This window comes from Macrobrachium rosenbergii, chromosome 51 (genome assembly GCF_040412425.1).
Source record: "Macrobrachium rosenbergii isolate ZJJX-2024 chromosome 51, ASM4041242v1, whole genome shotgun sequence".
Classification (NCBI taxonomy): Eukaryota; Metazoa; Arthropoda; class Malacostraca; order Decapoda; family Palaemonidae; genus Macrobrachium; species Macrobrachium rosenbergii.
The window spans coordinates 29,300,846-29,318,603 of record NC_089791.1 but is presented as its reverse complement, the minus strand read 5'-3'; the positions used below and the strand labels follow the sequence as shown (position 1 = coordinate 29,318,603).

General features: G+C 38.3%; 1 protein-coding gene across 1 annotated transcript in view; it reads right to left on the bottom strand.

The window, feature by feature from the left end:
• The window catches only part of LOC136833241 (uncharacterized), a 474,008-nt gene that overhangs the window by 272,598 nt on the left and 183,652 nt on the right, over window positions 1-17,758 (bottom strand). The window contains exon 3 of the transcript XR_010851387.1: window positions 9,246-9,300. The gene's annotated coding sequence lies outside the window, so the exon portion shown is untranslated. The remainder of the gene's footprint in view (window positions 1-9,245; window positions 9,301-17,758) is intronic.

Below are 17,758 nucleotides of genomic sequence, written 5' to 3'. Positions count from 1 at the left end.
AACCTGCTCTAATTCCCGACAAATCTCCAGAAATGAAAATTTCACAAGGGAGATACATATGGGTATCTGGAAAAAAATGAAAAAAAATCGTGCCTGGAAAAAAAAAAAAATCGTCTGGAAAAATGAAAAAAAAAATCGTATCTGGAAAAAATGAAAAAAAAAATCGTGTCTGGGAAAAAAAATTCACGTCTGGAAAACATGCAAAATTCGTGTCTGGAAAAAAGGAAAAAAATCTTGTCTGAAAAAAAACGGTTTCTGGAAAAAACTTTAAAAAATCGTGCCTGGAAAAAGATGAAAGAAGTTTGATCTAGAGCCATAAAAAGAATGAGAAATGTCTGACCTGGTGAAAGTCCGCTTCTGACCTAGACTAAGACCGGTTTGAGCCTTTTAAATGGAAATGATACGACGAATTACGTAGGCCTATCGAAGTCGCCTAAAACTGGCAAGTCCATTTACTGTCTGCCTGTGCAAAAGAGAGATAGAAAACTACTTGATAATAAGCGCAAGGGACTAGTAAATTTATTGGACAGGTTCCACAGCTGGTGTGCACGTACACAAACATACACACATACATACATTAAGTTTTTTGTAATGAAAATGTATAAAAAAAAGATGATTAAAATTTTGACTATTAATGAACGCTTTAATTTAGAATTTTAATAAATGATATGGAAAAATTACCGATTGCACAAGAGAAATCTTTGGTAATTTATTTAATCTCGAGTTCCGCCCCCTCCACCCCCACAATTTTTAATAAAGATTACGTACTGATTACTCATGTCTGGTTCCACTTTCTTCCATTCCACCTGTAACTTACAACAGTCGACCAACAGTCAGGTACAATACACCCTACTTAGGTCAGCAGAAGCACCCATGCCGTCCTTTCCTCGTCCAAGTAATGAATTCGGGTCTACTCTGCTGAAGGAGAGAGAGAGAGAGAGAGAGAGAGAGAGAGAGAGAGAGAGAGAGAGAGAGAGAGAGATCCTAAGCATGCCTTTAAATGGTACAATAATGAGAGTGAGAGAAATACGCATTCTTATAAAGGGTACAATAATGGGAGTAAAGGTACAATAATGAGAGAGAGAGAGAGAGAGAGAGAGAGAGAGAGAGAGCCTAAGCATGCCTTTAAATGGTACAATAATGAGAGTGAGAGAAATACGCATTCTTATAAAGGGCACAATAATGAGAGTAAAGGTACAATAAAGAGAGAGAGAGAGAGAGAGAGAGAGATACGCATGTCATGTTTATAAAGGATACAATAATGAGAAAGAGAGAGGAAAGCATATGCAATGTGCAAGCGTATATGACGCACACTAATATGAGAGAGAGAGAGAGAGAGAGAGAGAGAGAGAGAGAGAGAGAGAGAGAGAGAGAGAGGTGGGGGGAGAAGGCAATCTGAACATCACCACGGGTACGACCACGTGCCTTTGAAGGCAGTCGATACCATTGGCTCTCCTGAGTCGAGTGATGTTATTCTCTCAAACCTCATTTCATTGTTTGATTGTGATCGGGGCTAAAACCAGCCTTCTCAAACATCAATTATTTCAACTTTCCCACAAATCGCTTACTCTAGCTTTCTCACAAATCATGGCGAATGTACTGGACTGTGAGAGAGATGGAAAGTCGCTGATGTTACTCTATACAGAATATATACAGAGAGAGAGAGAGAGAGAGAGAGAGAGAGAGAGAGAGAGAGAGAGAGAGAGAGAGAAGCAACACTGGGTCGGCATTTGGACGTGTGACCAAAACGGAACACAAGATGCTATTGGCACAATGACCTTTAAAGCGTGTGGGGCTAGCAACCTCACACCAACGAAGCCCGCTGAAAAAGCATCCCATATACATATACATATACATATATATATATATATATATATATATATATATATATATATATATATATATATATATATATATATATATATATACATATGTATGGGTGCTTTTCAGCGAGCTTTAATGGTGTGAGGTTGCCAGCCCCAAATCCTTTAAAGGTCCTTGTGCCAACGGCATCTCGTGTTCCGTTTTGGTCACACAGTGTATTATAAAGAACTTTATACTTTACAAAATAAATAAATAAATATAGGAATGGATACCTCTTAGGTTTTGAAAATACCTTTTATGTCTAAAGAAATCGGAACTGAAAATTATTAAAATTATTATTATTATTATTATTATTATTATTATTATTATTATTATTATTATTATTATTATATTTAAAGAAGAACGAGGCGCAAGAATCCTCGCTAGGATATAGGATTTATGGAACACTGCTAATTAATCCAGCTGTCCTATCGATTACTGTAACCTACAACTTTGGATGAGAACAAAAGGATGAGAAACAATAGCATTTGAGTTTGTATTTGAGAACATCTATCTATCTATCTATCTATCTATCTATCTATCTATCTATCTATACATAACAATAATAATTTGGGTCTGTATTTGAGAACATCTGTCTATCTATCAATTTATCTATCTAACTATCTATCTATCTATAAATATATGTATATAGATAGATGGATAGATAGATAGATAGATAGATAGATAGATAGATAGATAGATAGATATTCCCAAATACAGACCAAAGTGATTGTTATTTCTCATCCTTTTGTTCTCATCACAAACACCTTTAACGCGTTTTATCCAAAGGTTTTAGGTTCCAGTAATCGATAGGGCCACTGGAATAATTAGCAGTGTTCCACAAATCCCATATCTTAGCGAGGATCCTTGCGCCTCGTTCGGCTTCTTAAATAATAATAATAATAATAATAATAATAATAATAATAATAATAATAATAATAATAATAATAATTTTTCAGATTTCCGATTTCTTTAGGCATAAAAGATATTTTAAGAACCTATGAGGTATCCATTCCTATAATTATTTTTTTTTTTTTAGAGTATAAAATATTTTAAAGTATAAAATATTTTATAACACACTGTCCGACATATATACTGCATAAATAATCACATAAATAATCATGCAAACATTCAGCAAGCAAAGCACTGACCAAGCAAAGGATCATGCAAGGAAAGCATTGACGAAGCATAACACTATTCAAGCAAAACATTAACCAAGGAAAGTAATAATCAAACAAAGCATTACCCAAGAAAAGCATTAATCAAGCAAAGCATTAACTAAACAAAGCAATGATCAAGCAAAGCATTAACCAAACAAAGCACAGACCAAAAAAAGCATTAACCAAGCAAAGTAATAATCAAACAAAGCATTACCCAAGAAAAGCATTAATCAAGCAAAGCATTAACCAAACAAAGCAATGATCAAGCAAAGCATTAACCAAACAAAGCACTGACCAAACAAAGCATTAACCAAACAAAGTAATAATCAAACAAAGCATTAACCAAGAAAAGCATTAATCAAGCAGAGCATTAACCAAACAAAGCACTGGCCAAGCAAAGCATTAACCAAACAAAGTAATAATCAAACAAAGCATTACCCAAGAAAAGCATTAATCAAGCAAAGCATTAACCAAACAAAGCAATAATCAAGCAAAGCATTAACCAAACAAAGCACTGACCAAGCAAAGATATATAATGCACGTAGGCTGGCAAGATATACTGTACACACACACACACACACACACACACACACACACATATATATATATATATATATATATATATATATATATATATATATATATATATATATATATATATATATATATATATATATATATATATATACTGTATATAGATATGTACAATGTGTTTAAAATGGAACACAAAAGACGTTAGGAAATGCTTTAATCTTCTGTTCTAGTTAATCCGACCTTCGTTACTGAACTCTCTACCCACTTCTGTATTCCTATGTCCCGTCTCCATAACCGAATGGGAGAGTCTTCGTGTCTGTTACAACAGTCTGTTCACTGGTCTGCTGTCAGTCAAGATTCGGTTTACTTGGATCTCTTATGACGCCAAGAACAAATAATACAATGAATAATCTGTTAATGAATGTATAATCAAGCCACCGAAAACAGATCTATCTTTCGGTGGTCTCGGTATAATTCTGTATGAGCCGCGGCCCATGAAACTTTAACCACGGTCCGGTGGTGGCCTGTCCTACATCGTTGCCGGAGGCACGATTATGGCTAGCTTGAACCTTAAATAAAATAAAATAAAAACTACTGAGGCTAGAGGGCTGAAATTTGGTATGATGGATGACTGGAGGATGGATGATCAACATACCAATTTGCAGCCCTCTAGCCTCAGTAACTTTTAAGATCTGAGGGCGGACAGAAAAAGTTATGACAGAAAAAAAGAGGACTGACAGACAAAACCCGCACATTAGTTTTCCTTTACAGAAGACTAAAAACCCGCGTATCTCTTGACAAAAATCTTTCTGATAATCACAAAAACTTAAAACTGAAACGAAACAAAAATAATGTAAAAATAATATAAACAATATAAAATTCAAGTAAGATAAACACACATCTTTCCCCAACCCTGTAAAGAAAAAGTGTATTCTAGAGAGAGACAGTAACAACCTTTGGAAAAAATCCTTAAAAATGAAGAAAAATTCTTCAATCACATGAGACTCTCTGGTCTTTCAACAGCACCACGTGACCACTTCGATTCAAATCGTTCCGCACCGTTGCGATGATCTTGCCGACGCACCCACAAGGCAAGCGAAGAGCGTTCGTTTGCCACGAGGCAATCTGGCGACGCCGCGCCGATGGAATGCGCTCCTTCATCTGGGCGATAATGTCCAGGAATTGAATCGTGAGAGCAACGTGAGGCGCTGGAATTCGCTCCTGAGGCGCCGATGGAGAAATAGACGAACAAAACAACAACAATACGGCTTTGTTAGAAGGGCTTCGGGGGGAGGGTTGCTGGAATACAAAAGAGGTTGCTGGAATATAAAAGGGGTTGCTGGAATATAACAGGGGTTGCTGGAAAGGGTGGCGGGAGAGGTAGGGATTGGGGTTGCTGGAAAAGTTGGTGGGGATAGGGTTGCTGGAAAGGGTGGTGGGAAAGGTGGGGAGAGGATTGCTGGAATGTGAAAGGGGTTGCTGGAAGGGGTGGTGGGAGAGGTGGGCCTAGGTTCTCTGGAAATGGTGGTGGGAAAGGTAGGGAGAGGGTTGCTGGAAAGGGTGGTAGGAAAGGTGGGGAAAGGGTTGCTGGAATATAATAGGGGTTGCTGGAATGGTGGGAGAGGTAGGGATTGGGTTTGCTGGAAAGGGTGGTGGGAAGGTGGGGATAGGGTCTCTGGAAATGGTGGTGGGAAAGGTAGGGATAGGGTTACTGGAAAGGGTGGTGGGAAAGGTGCGGATAAGGTTGCTGAAAAGGGTGATGGGAAAGGTGGAGTTAAGGTTGCTGGAAAGGGTGGTGGGAATGGTGTGGATAGGATTACTGGAAAGGGAGATGGGAAAGGTAGGGATACGATCGCTGGAATGGTGGTGGGAAGGGTTGAGGGCTGACCTCCTGGAATGGAAAGGGTGGGGTTGTTAGAGAGAAGAGAAAGGCCACATGGTCGAGTAACTGGCAAGGCTGGTCGCAAAGTTGCAGATGGGGATTGCTGGAAAGGTGACAGGGTGGGGCCACTGGAAGGTGTAAGCGGTGAGGTTACTGGGAAGCGTGACAGGGTTACGAGAGAGGTGTGGTTGCTGGAAAGGTTGATAAAAAAAAAAGTAAGGGCTAGATTTCAGGAGAGGATACGAGTGGGGATGCTGAGAAGGGTAGGAGTGTGGGGTTGCTGGAAAGGTGTGGGGTGGGATACAGAACAGGGCACGGGGTTGCTTTTAAGTCTGGTGGGGTTGCTGGAAAAAGAGAAGGGTTTGGGTTTCCGGAGAGAGTGGCCCATGAGGTAAAGGAAAAGAGTGGTGCGTGGGGTGCTGGAAAAACGGGAGAGATTGCTGGAAAGCGTGGTACGTAAGGAAGGACGAAAGGAATGGTAAAAGTATGCAAGAATCACACGACATAAAATATACCTCTTTCATCACCTGGCGGCTCTGCAGGTGTGTTCCCAGACTATGACAAGAAGTAGGTCACCACCGGCTGAAGAAGAAGAAGAAGAAGAAATAGAAGGAGAGGGAGAGAGAGAGAGATAGAAAGAGAGAGAGAGAGAATGGGGTCGATCCCTTTTGTAGTGAGTCTCACATGCCAGGAATGTTGCAAGGATGCAACAACAGTTGCAGATGTGCCTCTCAACCATTCAAACGTCTAATGAGAGAGAATAGCATCGCTCCCGATTTTTCAAGAACGGATGACGATGCTCTTATAGAAAACAGTGAGCTCGTAAGTTATAGCTCGTGTATGCCCTTTCTGTTTTCCTAAAGAGTTCTGGAGTTCCTTGTTGCTACTTCCTCTGTTGGATATATATATATATATATATATATATATATATATATATATATATATATATATATATATATATATATATATATATATGTATACAGAGATAGAGAGAGAGAGAGAGAGAGATAGAGAGAGAGAGAGAGAGAGAGAGATGACGAGAGAGCCTGGTCAAACAGTTGATTCTTTCCCCGAAGATTCACACGAAGGGAAGACTCACATTTTGTGTTTTCACAGACTTTCTATATAATTCCTTTGCTCATCTCTTTCTAAATCCCCAAAGCATGAGTCATCAGCTCCCACAGCTCCATACATACCTATAACAAGTAAAAAATGCGCAAAAGTTTCTTCGGCGCAATCGAGTTTTCTGTACATCGTCTAATCAAGGCCACCGAAAATAGATCTATCTTTCGTTGGTCTCTGTAATAATGCTGTGTTTGCCGCGGCCCATTAAACTTTAACAACGGCCCGGTGGTGGCCTGGTCTATATCATTGCCAGATGTAAGATTATGGCTAACTTTAACCTTACATAAATCAGAAACTACTGAGGCTAGAGGGCTGCAATTTGGTATGTTTGATGACTGGAGGGTTGATGATCAACATAACAATTTGCTACCCTCTAGCCTCAGTAGTTTTAAGATCTGAGGGCGGACAGAAAAAGTGCGGACAGAAAAAAGTGCGGAAAGAAAAAGTGCGGATAGAAAAAAGTGCAGACGGACAGACAAAGCCGGCACAATAGTTTTCTTTTACAGAAAACTAAAACCCATTTACTCACTTTCACTCAACAAAGATCACACCTTATGTGAAATCAATTTTAGATATCTTGTAAGCTGTATATGGATTCACGAATACCTCTCGCTTGGTTGGATGAGACCAGACGTCCACACCTTCACTCTTATTCCTCTCCAACGCCTTATCATATTTACGAGCTGCCTGGGAATGAAACTATGCTGGTATACGGCCAACTTAATCTAAATCAACAGATTAACCATCTTAAAGAATGTGAAATAATCTCCGCCCTTCGACAGAATGTGGGGAAAAAAGCCTGGGTTTTCTGAGATGGAAAACCCTGGGTTTTCTATGATAAAAATGGGTTTTCTGTAATGAAAAAAAATCTGGGTTTTCTGAGATGAAAACCTAGGATTTCAGGTTTTCTGAGATGAAAAAAAAAACTGGGTTTTCGGAGATGAAAAAACCTGGGTTTTCCGAGGTGCCTATATAAACCTGGGTTTTCTGTGATAAAAACATGGTTTTTCTGAGATGAAAAATAACCTTGTTTTCTGAGCTGGAAAAAAACTGAGTTTCTGAAAATAAACAAAATCTGGGGTTTCTGACATAGAAAAACCTAGGTTTTCCGATAAAAACACCTGTGTTCTCTGACGGAAAGTGAATGCAAATACTCTGAGTCTTCTGACGGAAGGTAAAAAAAAAAAACGTGTTTTGTTAGAAAGTGAATGAAAAAACAGGACCCCGTGACCGAGCCTTAAAAAATCTTTGGTCTTCTGACAGAATATAAAAAAAAACAGGTTCTCCTGACAATGTAAAAAAAGGGCTCTATGACAGAACGTAGAGAAAAAAACAGGGCCCTATACAGAATATAAAAAAAAATGCGTTCTTTGACACAATATAAAAAAAAAGCCCAATGACAGAATGTAGAGAAAAAAAATGGATCCCCTGACAGAAAGTATAACAAAAAAAAAAAACATGCCGTGGAAAAAACTAGGGTCTACTGACAGCAAAAAAAAAAAAAAACACCCTTCCCAAAGTACACGCCTATGTGTCACGTGGCTGCCAACACCCTCAGCGGACACACGACCAGGTGGCACACTTATAAGCAGTCCGCTGGAAGATCCAAGGCACTTGGGAGGCTTCGCAGGGCGTTTGGGGTGAAAATTCGTCATGTATCTAAGTCAAAGTGGCCCTCCGGTGTGCCAGTCCTTCGGCGGGACACGTGGTTTTCGTTGCACTGCAATGGGAACGTGTAACAGAAATGACATTCGACTTAATATGAGTCGAATGACCTGGAAAATCTTAATAAAACTGATAGCTAGTGATATTCGTCTCAATATGAGACGAATGACCTCAAAAATCTTAATAAGACTGATAGCCAGTGATATTCGTCTCAATATGAGACGAGGACTAAAAAACTTTTAATAAAATTGATAAACAATGAGATTCCTCACAATATGAGACAAATGACCTGAAAACATGTTGATAAAACTGAAAAGCTATGAGATGACGAAATTGCTAATAAGAGAAAATCTGTGAGATGTCGAAATTATTATTATTATAAAATTATTATTATTATTATTATTATTATTATTATTATTATTATTATTATTATTATTATTATTATTACTTCAATACATGAAACCCATTCACAATGAACAAGCACACCAAAGGGGCCACTGACTTGAAATTCAAGCTCCCAAAGAACGTTGGCTTCAACCTCCCACCGCAGCAGACCCCCCAACACTGCAGCAGTAACTGATCTTGATACAGAGCCAGTGATTTTTCATCGCCCTGGGGGAGACGCGAACCCGCGACAGCTGAGTGGCATGCCACGGCACTTACCACTAAACCAGCGGACCAGCAAATAAGATAATGAGTAACATCAGAGCAGGTTTCCAAAAGAAAGAATATTTTCCGTTCGGATATATTGGCTCAGTAGGAACCATTAAATGTATTATTTTGGGCAACGATGTGAAATTTGAACGGCCATAATACTACACTATCTTAAAGAGACTCTTTCCACATACACGACAAAAATTATAATCTACTTTGACTGCAAGTATTATACCAAAAAAAAAGAAAAAAAAAATCGCTGACTTCGCACACGTTTTATAAGCGATTTAAGTCTTCCACACATGTGCGGGGACTTAACCCAGGTATAACCGTGCTAAAGGGATATAAAGTACTTTACTTACCTTCCCTCTTCCCGTTTCTGGAACGCCAACTGTCGTCCGAAGACGGAAAGTGATACTGGAATGCAGAAAGGACACAGTCAATATTCACATCCTCAGAGATCTACCATTGACGACGTTGTAAGTCTTAATTCATAAAAAATGCACAAATTTTTATTGATAATTAATGCATATTTTTATCTCTAACAATCGCCCATTGATAACACTGTATATCTACGCCGTCCACCTTAATGCAGGGCCGTCCAAGTTGTTTGGTCTGAGGGCCACTCTTGATAAAACAAAAAGGCATGCCTGTGTGTATGTATGCATATGCGTGTATGTATATATATATATATATATATATATATATATATATATATATATATATATATAACGCACAACAGACGACAATGAAACTTCCCTTTGTAGTTACTGATTTTGCAAGGAATATTTCTTTTATTCAGGATTAGGGATAAAGCTAATGTTTATGATATGAAAAAGAGAAATATACTTTTACTAATTTTTCTCTAGCGGGCCACTTTCAGAATCAAACGGGCCACTTTTGGCCCGCGGGCATGGGGGTTGGACGGCCCTGCCTTAATACATAAAAATAAAAATAAAAAAATTATGAATACTATTGCATATCCTTATCCATATCTACTTTTAAGTATATCTTAATCCATAAAAATAATTTTTTTTTATTAATAATTAATGCATATATTCTTATCCCTATCTACTCTTGAATATACCAACTCCCAGGTTTTTTTTATCAAGGCCATGCAGGAACGTGCAACCATGCTTTTTAAGACAATGGCATTTTGTTCTGTTGCATAATAACCCATAGGCATTTCAGATCAATAAAAAACAATTTCGATTAATAATTAATGCATATTCTTAACGCTATCTACTTTCATATCTATTAAACCCAAGGTTTTTTATCGTACGGTCATGCTAAAATGCGCAATCTTGCTTGTCAACATAAATGAATTTTGTTTTTTTAAATAACAGTCCATGGGAATTTCAGATTACAAATGCAACGTGAACAAGCATTAATTAAACCATACATACTTCGTAACATTCACGCATGAATCGTCATTATACATACAATAAAAACAACACTAACAGCCCATGAAAAGAAAGGTTACCCTCAGGACAACAGCAGTATTTTAGGCATTACGCAGTTCCGTAAAAGTCAAAAGCGACTCTCAAAGTTAACGCGTTCTTGGAGCAAGCAGCGCAGGTCACAAAACTGTATTGGTCGCAAGTGCTGTTATTTCCAGTCCAAAACTGTTTCAGCCGATTCTATGTCACCTTGTTGATAAGGTCTAGCTGATCGGTTCCCAATAATGACATTTGGGACTGGAAAAACAAAGTTACAATGAGTTTCCTGGAAACACCGCCTACTGTGATGTTGTACCTGGAAGCACTTGGCAACTATGTAGAGCCTATTATTCCTGCTTTTTTTTTGGGGGGGGGGATTGGGGGGCTGCTGGAGATACTTAAAATACACGAACATTTCTGTGTCTTTACACAGGAATTTAATCCAAAACATGGCTTTCCGTTTGCGAGATATTAAAGCATTTGATATTCGTCTGTTAATCTGCAATCTTCATCATGTATCCTTAGGCTTCTATATAAGATTAAAATCACAATTTTCTTCACCGCAGGATTACTGTGAAACACCATCCGGTAAAAACAAAGGAAATTCGAATATTCTTATACACTATCATCAAGTTTAAAGATTGCGAAACATGTTTTAATTTACGCAATTTGTTGGACAAAGAAATGCAGAATAACAAACGCAAAAAAAAAAAAAAGTGAAAAATAAAACTCTTAGCCGCGGCCCATGAAAATCACCCACGGTCAGGTTGTTGGTACCTATAGCGCTGCCAGAAGTACGATTATGGCTAAATTTAACCTTAAATAGAATAAAAATTACTGAGGCTAGACGTTGCAATTTGTTACGTTTTATGATTGGAGGGTGGATGATCAGCATACCAATTTGCAGCCCTCTAGCCTCCTCAGCAGTTTTTAAGATCTGAGGGCGGACAGAAAAAGTGCTGCCGGACAGACAAAGCCGGCACAATAGTTTTCTTATACAGAAAACTAAAAAGGTTGGGAATAAAAAAAACTGAGAAAGAGGAGCACATCTTCTCATTAATTTTGGCCGTTTATTCCAGTGTTAGGAACCCATTCCCACCATCAGGGCTACATAAAAATACGAGTATACAATCGAATCGGGAATTTGAATAATCTGGATTCTCGAAAAGTTGGTGGGATGTAGAAATCAACAAGGAGATGATTCCTAGTCTTGAGACAACGACCTCCTCCTCCTTCTCTTCTCCTCCTCCTGCTCCTGCTCCTACCTTCTTCTCCTCCTCCTCCTCCTCCTATTCCTCCTCCTTCGTTTCTTCTCCTTCTCCTCCTATTACTGCTCCTTCTCTTCTTCTTCTTCTGCTCCTGCTCCTCCTTCTCTTTCTCCCTGGTCCTGCTCTTCCTGCTCCTGCTCCTCCTCCTTCTCCTCCTGCTCTTCCTCCTCCTCCTCTTCCTTCTCTCCTCCTTCTCCTCCTGTTCCTGTTCCTTTTCCTCCTCCTCCTTCTCTTCTTCTCCTCCTCCTGCTCCTCCTTCTCTTCTTCTTATTCTTCTTCTCCTCTCTGTCCTCCTCCTCTTCCTCCTTCTCTTCTCCTCCTCCTCCTCCTCCTCTTCTCTTCTTCTTCTTCTTCTCTCCTCCTCCTCCTCCTCCTCCTCCATCTCCTCTCTTCTTTATCTTCATCTTCTTCTTCTTCTTCTTCTTCTTCTTCTTCTTCTTCTTCTCCGGACATTAATTGCCCGTTCCGTCCGCCTACATCTAAACGAGGAAAATAGAATTCCCAGAAGAAGAGCCTGACCTTGGCGGCTTCCAAATTGCCCATTTGTGTACCAGCGTCATCAGACATCATCCCTCTGATGTCATGAATAGCAAAGACATCTTGAGGTTTCAGAGACTTTTCAGCGAGATGTCGTGAATAAATAAATAAATAAGCAAATAGATAAATACAAATATAAGTAAATAAGTATATAAATAAATAAACACCTCCATACATAGATAAGTAAATTTTTATATATATATATATATATATATATATATATATATATATATATATATATATATATATATATATATATATATATATATTATATATATATAGAGTGCTTCTGCAGCACTCCAGTGTTTCCCTTTCCTTCGTGGATTTTATCTTTATTTATATATTCATCACGTTCCATATTTTCGTGATTCAGTTATACATATATATATGTATAAATAAACAAACACCTCCATAAATAAATAAATAAATATATAAAACAAATAAATAAATATATATTATATATATAAATAAACAAACACCTCCATAAATAAATAAATAAGTAAACAAATAAAAAATATATATCATATATATAAATGAAAATTAATGCATAAATAAACAACAATTAAATAAATAAACAAATAAATATATACAAAGAGGGCAAGAAGAAAAAAGTGAAGCTCCCATCGGGTTGAAGGTGACGTCCCAATTCACCTCCCTTCCCCCTCCTCCCCCTCCCCTTCCCCTCCCCCTACATAAACAATTTAACGACTTAATGGTGGTGTCTTGGAGGGGGTGAATCTGGAATGGGAGAGGAAAAGAGGGGAAAAGGCAGATGAATAAGGGTATGAGGAGAAAGGCGACTAAATAACCCGTGCCTTGGAAAATAAGATGTGAGATTACTTAAGGAGTCTCTTAGATTCGTTTGGGCTTTTGATTTCACGCCCTGATGTGCCTACGGGAAATAGGTCGGCACATAGAGAGAGAGAGAGAGAGAGAGAGAGAGAGAGAGAGAGACACAAATACTGTTTACGCTTCCTTTAGAAGAGAATATTAATTCTACTCTTAGAAAATGATGGAAAACTCTCTCTCTCTCTCTCTGTGTGTGTGTGTGTGTGTGTGTGCTGTGGTCTCACTACACCCTCTTCTCTCTCTATTTACTCTTTCGTTACATCTCTCTCCCTCTCTCTCTCTCTCTTTCCCTGTGAGTGCTGTGGTCTAACTATAATCTCTTCTCTCTCTATTTACTCTTTCGCTACTGCTGTCTCATCTCTCTCTCTCTCTCTCTCTCCGAGTTCTGTGGTCTAACTATACCCTCTTCCCTCTATTTACTCTCTCTCTCTCTCTCTCTCTCTCTCTCTCTCTCTCTCTCTCTCTCTCTCTCTCTCTCAAATTTCCTACATACAACTTACCCTTTTCAAAGATGTTATTTTTCACCTTACCCAAACCCTCTTAATATAATATATTCAGCTCGACGGATCTGACGCATAAGGGACCAATGATGTGGACACTACAACTCCCCTCACAGGATCTTGAAGCCACCCAGGCAACGACTATACAGACGAAACCGCTTTGGTACGAGATGTATTAATGTCCTAGACAGACGGATGGCGACCTGCATATTAAAGTCTGATGCTGGTAGGAAGTTTAAATGCATTGCAAAGTGTAAATGCATTAGAAAGTTTAAATATAATCACGAAGAGGTGGACAATGCAGGTACACGAGGTGTTGCAACAAAATATTTGACGAATTTCTTTGAAAGTACAACGAAAGTACCGTACGGTGTGACAATTCTCCTCGTGTTTTCAGAATTTACTTACATACTTATCTATTCGCTGTATTTATTAGTATATTATTTTTTTTTTTTTAATAATTCATCCCTTCTTTCCGTATTTCCCATCAGTTTCTGTTACTTCTTTCAAGTGAACACCATATTCTTTGGAAGCTTGAATTTCAAGTCTTGTTCCATGTGAAGAGGGATTTGTCTTAAATAATAATAATAATAATAATAATAATAATAATAATAATAATAATAATAATAATAATAATAATAATAATAATAATAATTCAATTTTAGATTCAGTCCTCATCAATTTTTTTAAAGTTTAATGTTCTCTACCACTTGAACTCAAAGTTAAGTATACCTTAGTTTAACCAGACCACTGAGCTGATTAACAAAGTGAGAATGAATGACGCAGGGGAACCGGTGATGAATGATGTAGTCCACCAACTCAATCTCCGGATTGATAATTGAGAGGGGAAATTGAGAGTACAAAGGTCTGGAAGGTGCAACAGGAGGGGAAACATCGCAGTTGCACTATGAAACAATAGTTAGAAGAGGGTGGGAAGTCAGATGGAAGAAAGATAAAATGAATGGAGGTAGAGTTAAAGTAACAGATGGGGTTGCAGCTACGGCCCCAAGGTATGCCGCGAAGAACCTTAAGTAGTGTCTACAATACACCGGGTCAGATACACTGATGGTACTACTACACACACACACCCTGCCTCCTTTTCCCCTACGGGACCTGGAACGAGTTGAGAACCACTAATTGAAATGAATTAAACGTTTTGGATAAGAAAAAAAAAAAAAGGTTTCACTCTGTAGAACTTTAACAAGGTTTCAAGGTCGTCGGCCACTTCACAAGCGACTCCGCGCAAAGCCTCAAAAAGTTATATTTCCCGGAAGCGCAAACAACGAAAAATCCTGTTACGTTTGTTCCCCAACACGGGAAGTCAAGTCTAAGCTTCTGATTAACAGTATTGCTTGGGTACAAACATTTGAGCAGGAGGCACCAGATATTTTGCAGTTAAATGTCTGTGGTTTTACGTAAAACAGAAGCAATTGGATGCAGTAAAAGAAAAACACTTGTAGGATTCTCCATCGCGTAATTTCGTTCTAGGTATTTATGTGTATATAGTGCAGATACAAATGTTTACTGTAAAAAAAAAAAAAGAATTAAAAAAGGGACTTGAACTGAATCTTTGGTCTGAGCCGATTACAGCTTTTGACAAGTAATTGCATCATGCTTTTTCCAGTCCCAAGACAGGACAGAACCAGCCTCACTGGTTTATGAAAAGGGGATACTGCAAGCAAAATTAAGAGAGGGGATACATAGAGTCATATCAGGTCATTCCAATCCAAGGACAGGACAGAACCCGTCTCACTGCTCTGTGAGAAGGGGATACTGGAGTTTAAAATTAAGAGAGGGGAAATTTAAGCCCATATCAGGCCATTCCAGTCCAAGGACAGAACAGAACCAGTGTCTCTGCTCTGTGAGAAAGGAATACTATAGAAGGTACTTTCAGAGGAGACCAACTTACTAATTAACAGACCGCTACATGACCACAAGTATTATCACGCCAGAATACAGTAGCAAATAAACAAACCGATCAATCAATGACTTGACACTTTTGCTCATTTCCTTAGCTTGGTTTATGCGTGTTACTGTACAGTTTACAGCAGCGATCCCTAGTCCTTGTAAATTCAAGGGACCCCTGAAACTATTTTTCAAATATCCCAGGGAACCTTTATCTACGGTGCAATTGTATAAACTAAATAAATATACAGATGGATGTGTATATATATAAGCACACATCTAAATATACACACATATATAAATAACGAAAATACAAACACACCTAAGAAATTTATCAACATAAATCATTTAAAATCTCCAGTACCACTACTATCCCAGGGAAACTTTACCTACAGTGCAATTATATAATATATATATGTGTGTGTATGTATGTATATATATACACATAAATATGAATATACACACTCATATATACTATATACATATATATAACATAAATATATTTATACACACACACACAAGAAATATCTCAATATAATTCATATAAAATCTACCATCGCTATTCGAGCTATGTAAATGAATCAGACCCCATAATATTTATGAAACATTTATTTCACGACTACTTGGGGAACCGAGTTCCGAGGAACCCTTGTTAAGGAATCGCTTGTTTCCAGCAATGTACTGTTGAAGGCTCCCTGCCCCTCGCTACCCTACTTCCAGCAGCATCTTAAGTGTGTCACGTCACTAGGTCATCATTAAGGGAAGTTTAGTGTGTGACTCGCAGAGAAGGCCGCCGCCTATTTTCACACTTTCAGTATGAAACGCAAACAATACACGCACACTTTTCTTCATACAATTCACAATTGTAATGGATACGACTTTCGGTAGAACAAAAACAAAACTGTGTTTACATAACCTTCTTACTTGTCAATCCCAAAGGCGGGAAGGGAATCTATTTATATACGTGAAATTTTAAAATTTTCAGAATATTAATCTTTCTATTGAAAAAAACAACAAAAATCTTACAATTATGGAGGTATGCCTATTGGTCTAGAGAATGAAGAAGAGGAGAATGAAAGAAAGAATTAAAAATCAAGATCATGTAGAAGAGGGGAATCAAAGAAAGAAATAAAAAAAAAGATGAAGCGGTGACGTCATATTTTTTTTTAAATAATCGATAGATTTATCTGGCTTAAAAACGTGGAATGTCAAATCCATGAACAATGATCTTCAATTATCTCGATGTTGCTTTCTCTCCGTTTTCCTTTCCCCTCTTTATCTCTCTCCTTCTCTTTTCTAACCTTTTTTTTCTCTCTCTCTCTCTCCCATCTACTGCTTACCTCTTTTCTTCCTTTCTTCTTTCTTTCTTCCCTCTTTCTCTCCCTCTCTTTCTGTCACAATTTATTCTGTGATTTGTTTCCTTCATATTTCATGCCTCTGTCTTTCTTTATCCTTTCTTATTGTTTATCTTTATAACTTTTTAGCCTCCTTCTCTCTTCTCTCTCTCTCTCTCTCTCTCTCTCTCTCTCTCTCTCCTTGCTATCTTTGCTATGCAATTTAAATGCAAAATCAACGAAGGCATAGGCGGAGACACGGATAGTGAAAAAAAGTATCGCAGAGAGAGAGAGAGAGAGAGAGAGAGAGAGAGAGAGAGAGAGAAATGTCACAAAGGCACCACCACCAGCAGCTTCGTCGACGCCTCCGTCTGCGTTGCCGACAACGATCTCTCTCTCTCTCTCTCTCTCTCTCTCTCTCACTCTCTCTCACGTGGCCGGCAACATGTGATCCGTGGGGCTGAATGAGAGAGAGAGAGAGAGAGAGAGAGAGAGAGAGAGAGAGAGAGAGAAAAGGTGTCGCGTATGCGTTCGTGAGTGCGCGCGCGAGCGCTTACTCTCATAATGCGATTAGGTAACACTACCTCTTTCGCATTGTAGGTTAGGAGAAGAGTGTATGTATGTATGTAAGTACGTATGTACGTATGTATGTACGTTCCTCTTTGCGTTCTCGAACGGAACTGGGTCAAGCTGAAAAGTCGACAGTGTATTACAGGTATGGATGGCTCTATGGTGGCTCTATGGGGAAGGGAAAGGGAAAGGGAGAGGGGAGGGGGGGAGGGGGAGGAGAGGTAAGGGGGCGGGAGTTTGTGCGTGCGCGTGACATATTATAGGCAGCTGAACGGAGCGAGTTTTTAAAAATTCAATTGGTTTTAATTACATTTGAAAAACGGTGTAAATTGTTTAAATACACGATATATACATGCATACAAATATACATCTTCTTTTACCGTGCTTTTGCCCCATTTATGCATACAAATATATAATAAATATATATATATATATATATATATATATATATATATATATATATATATATATAT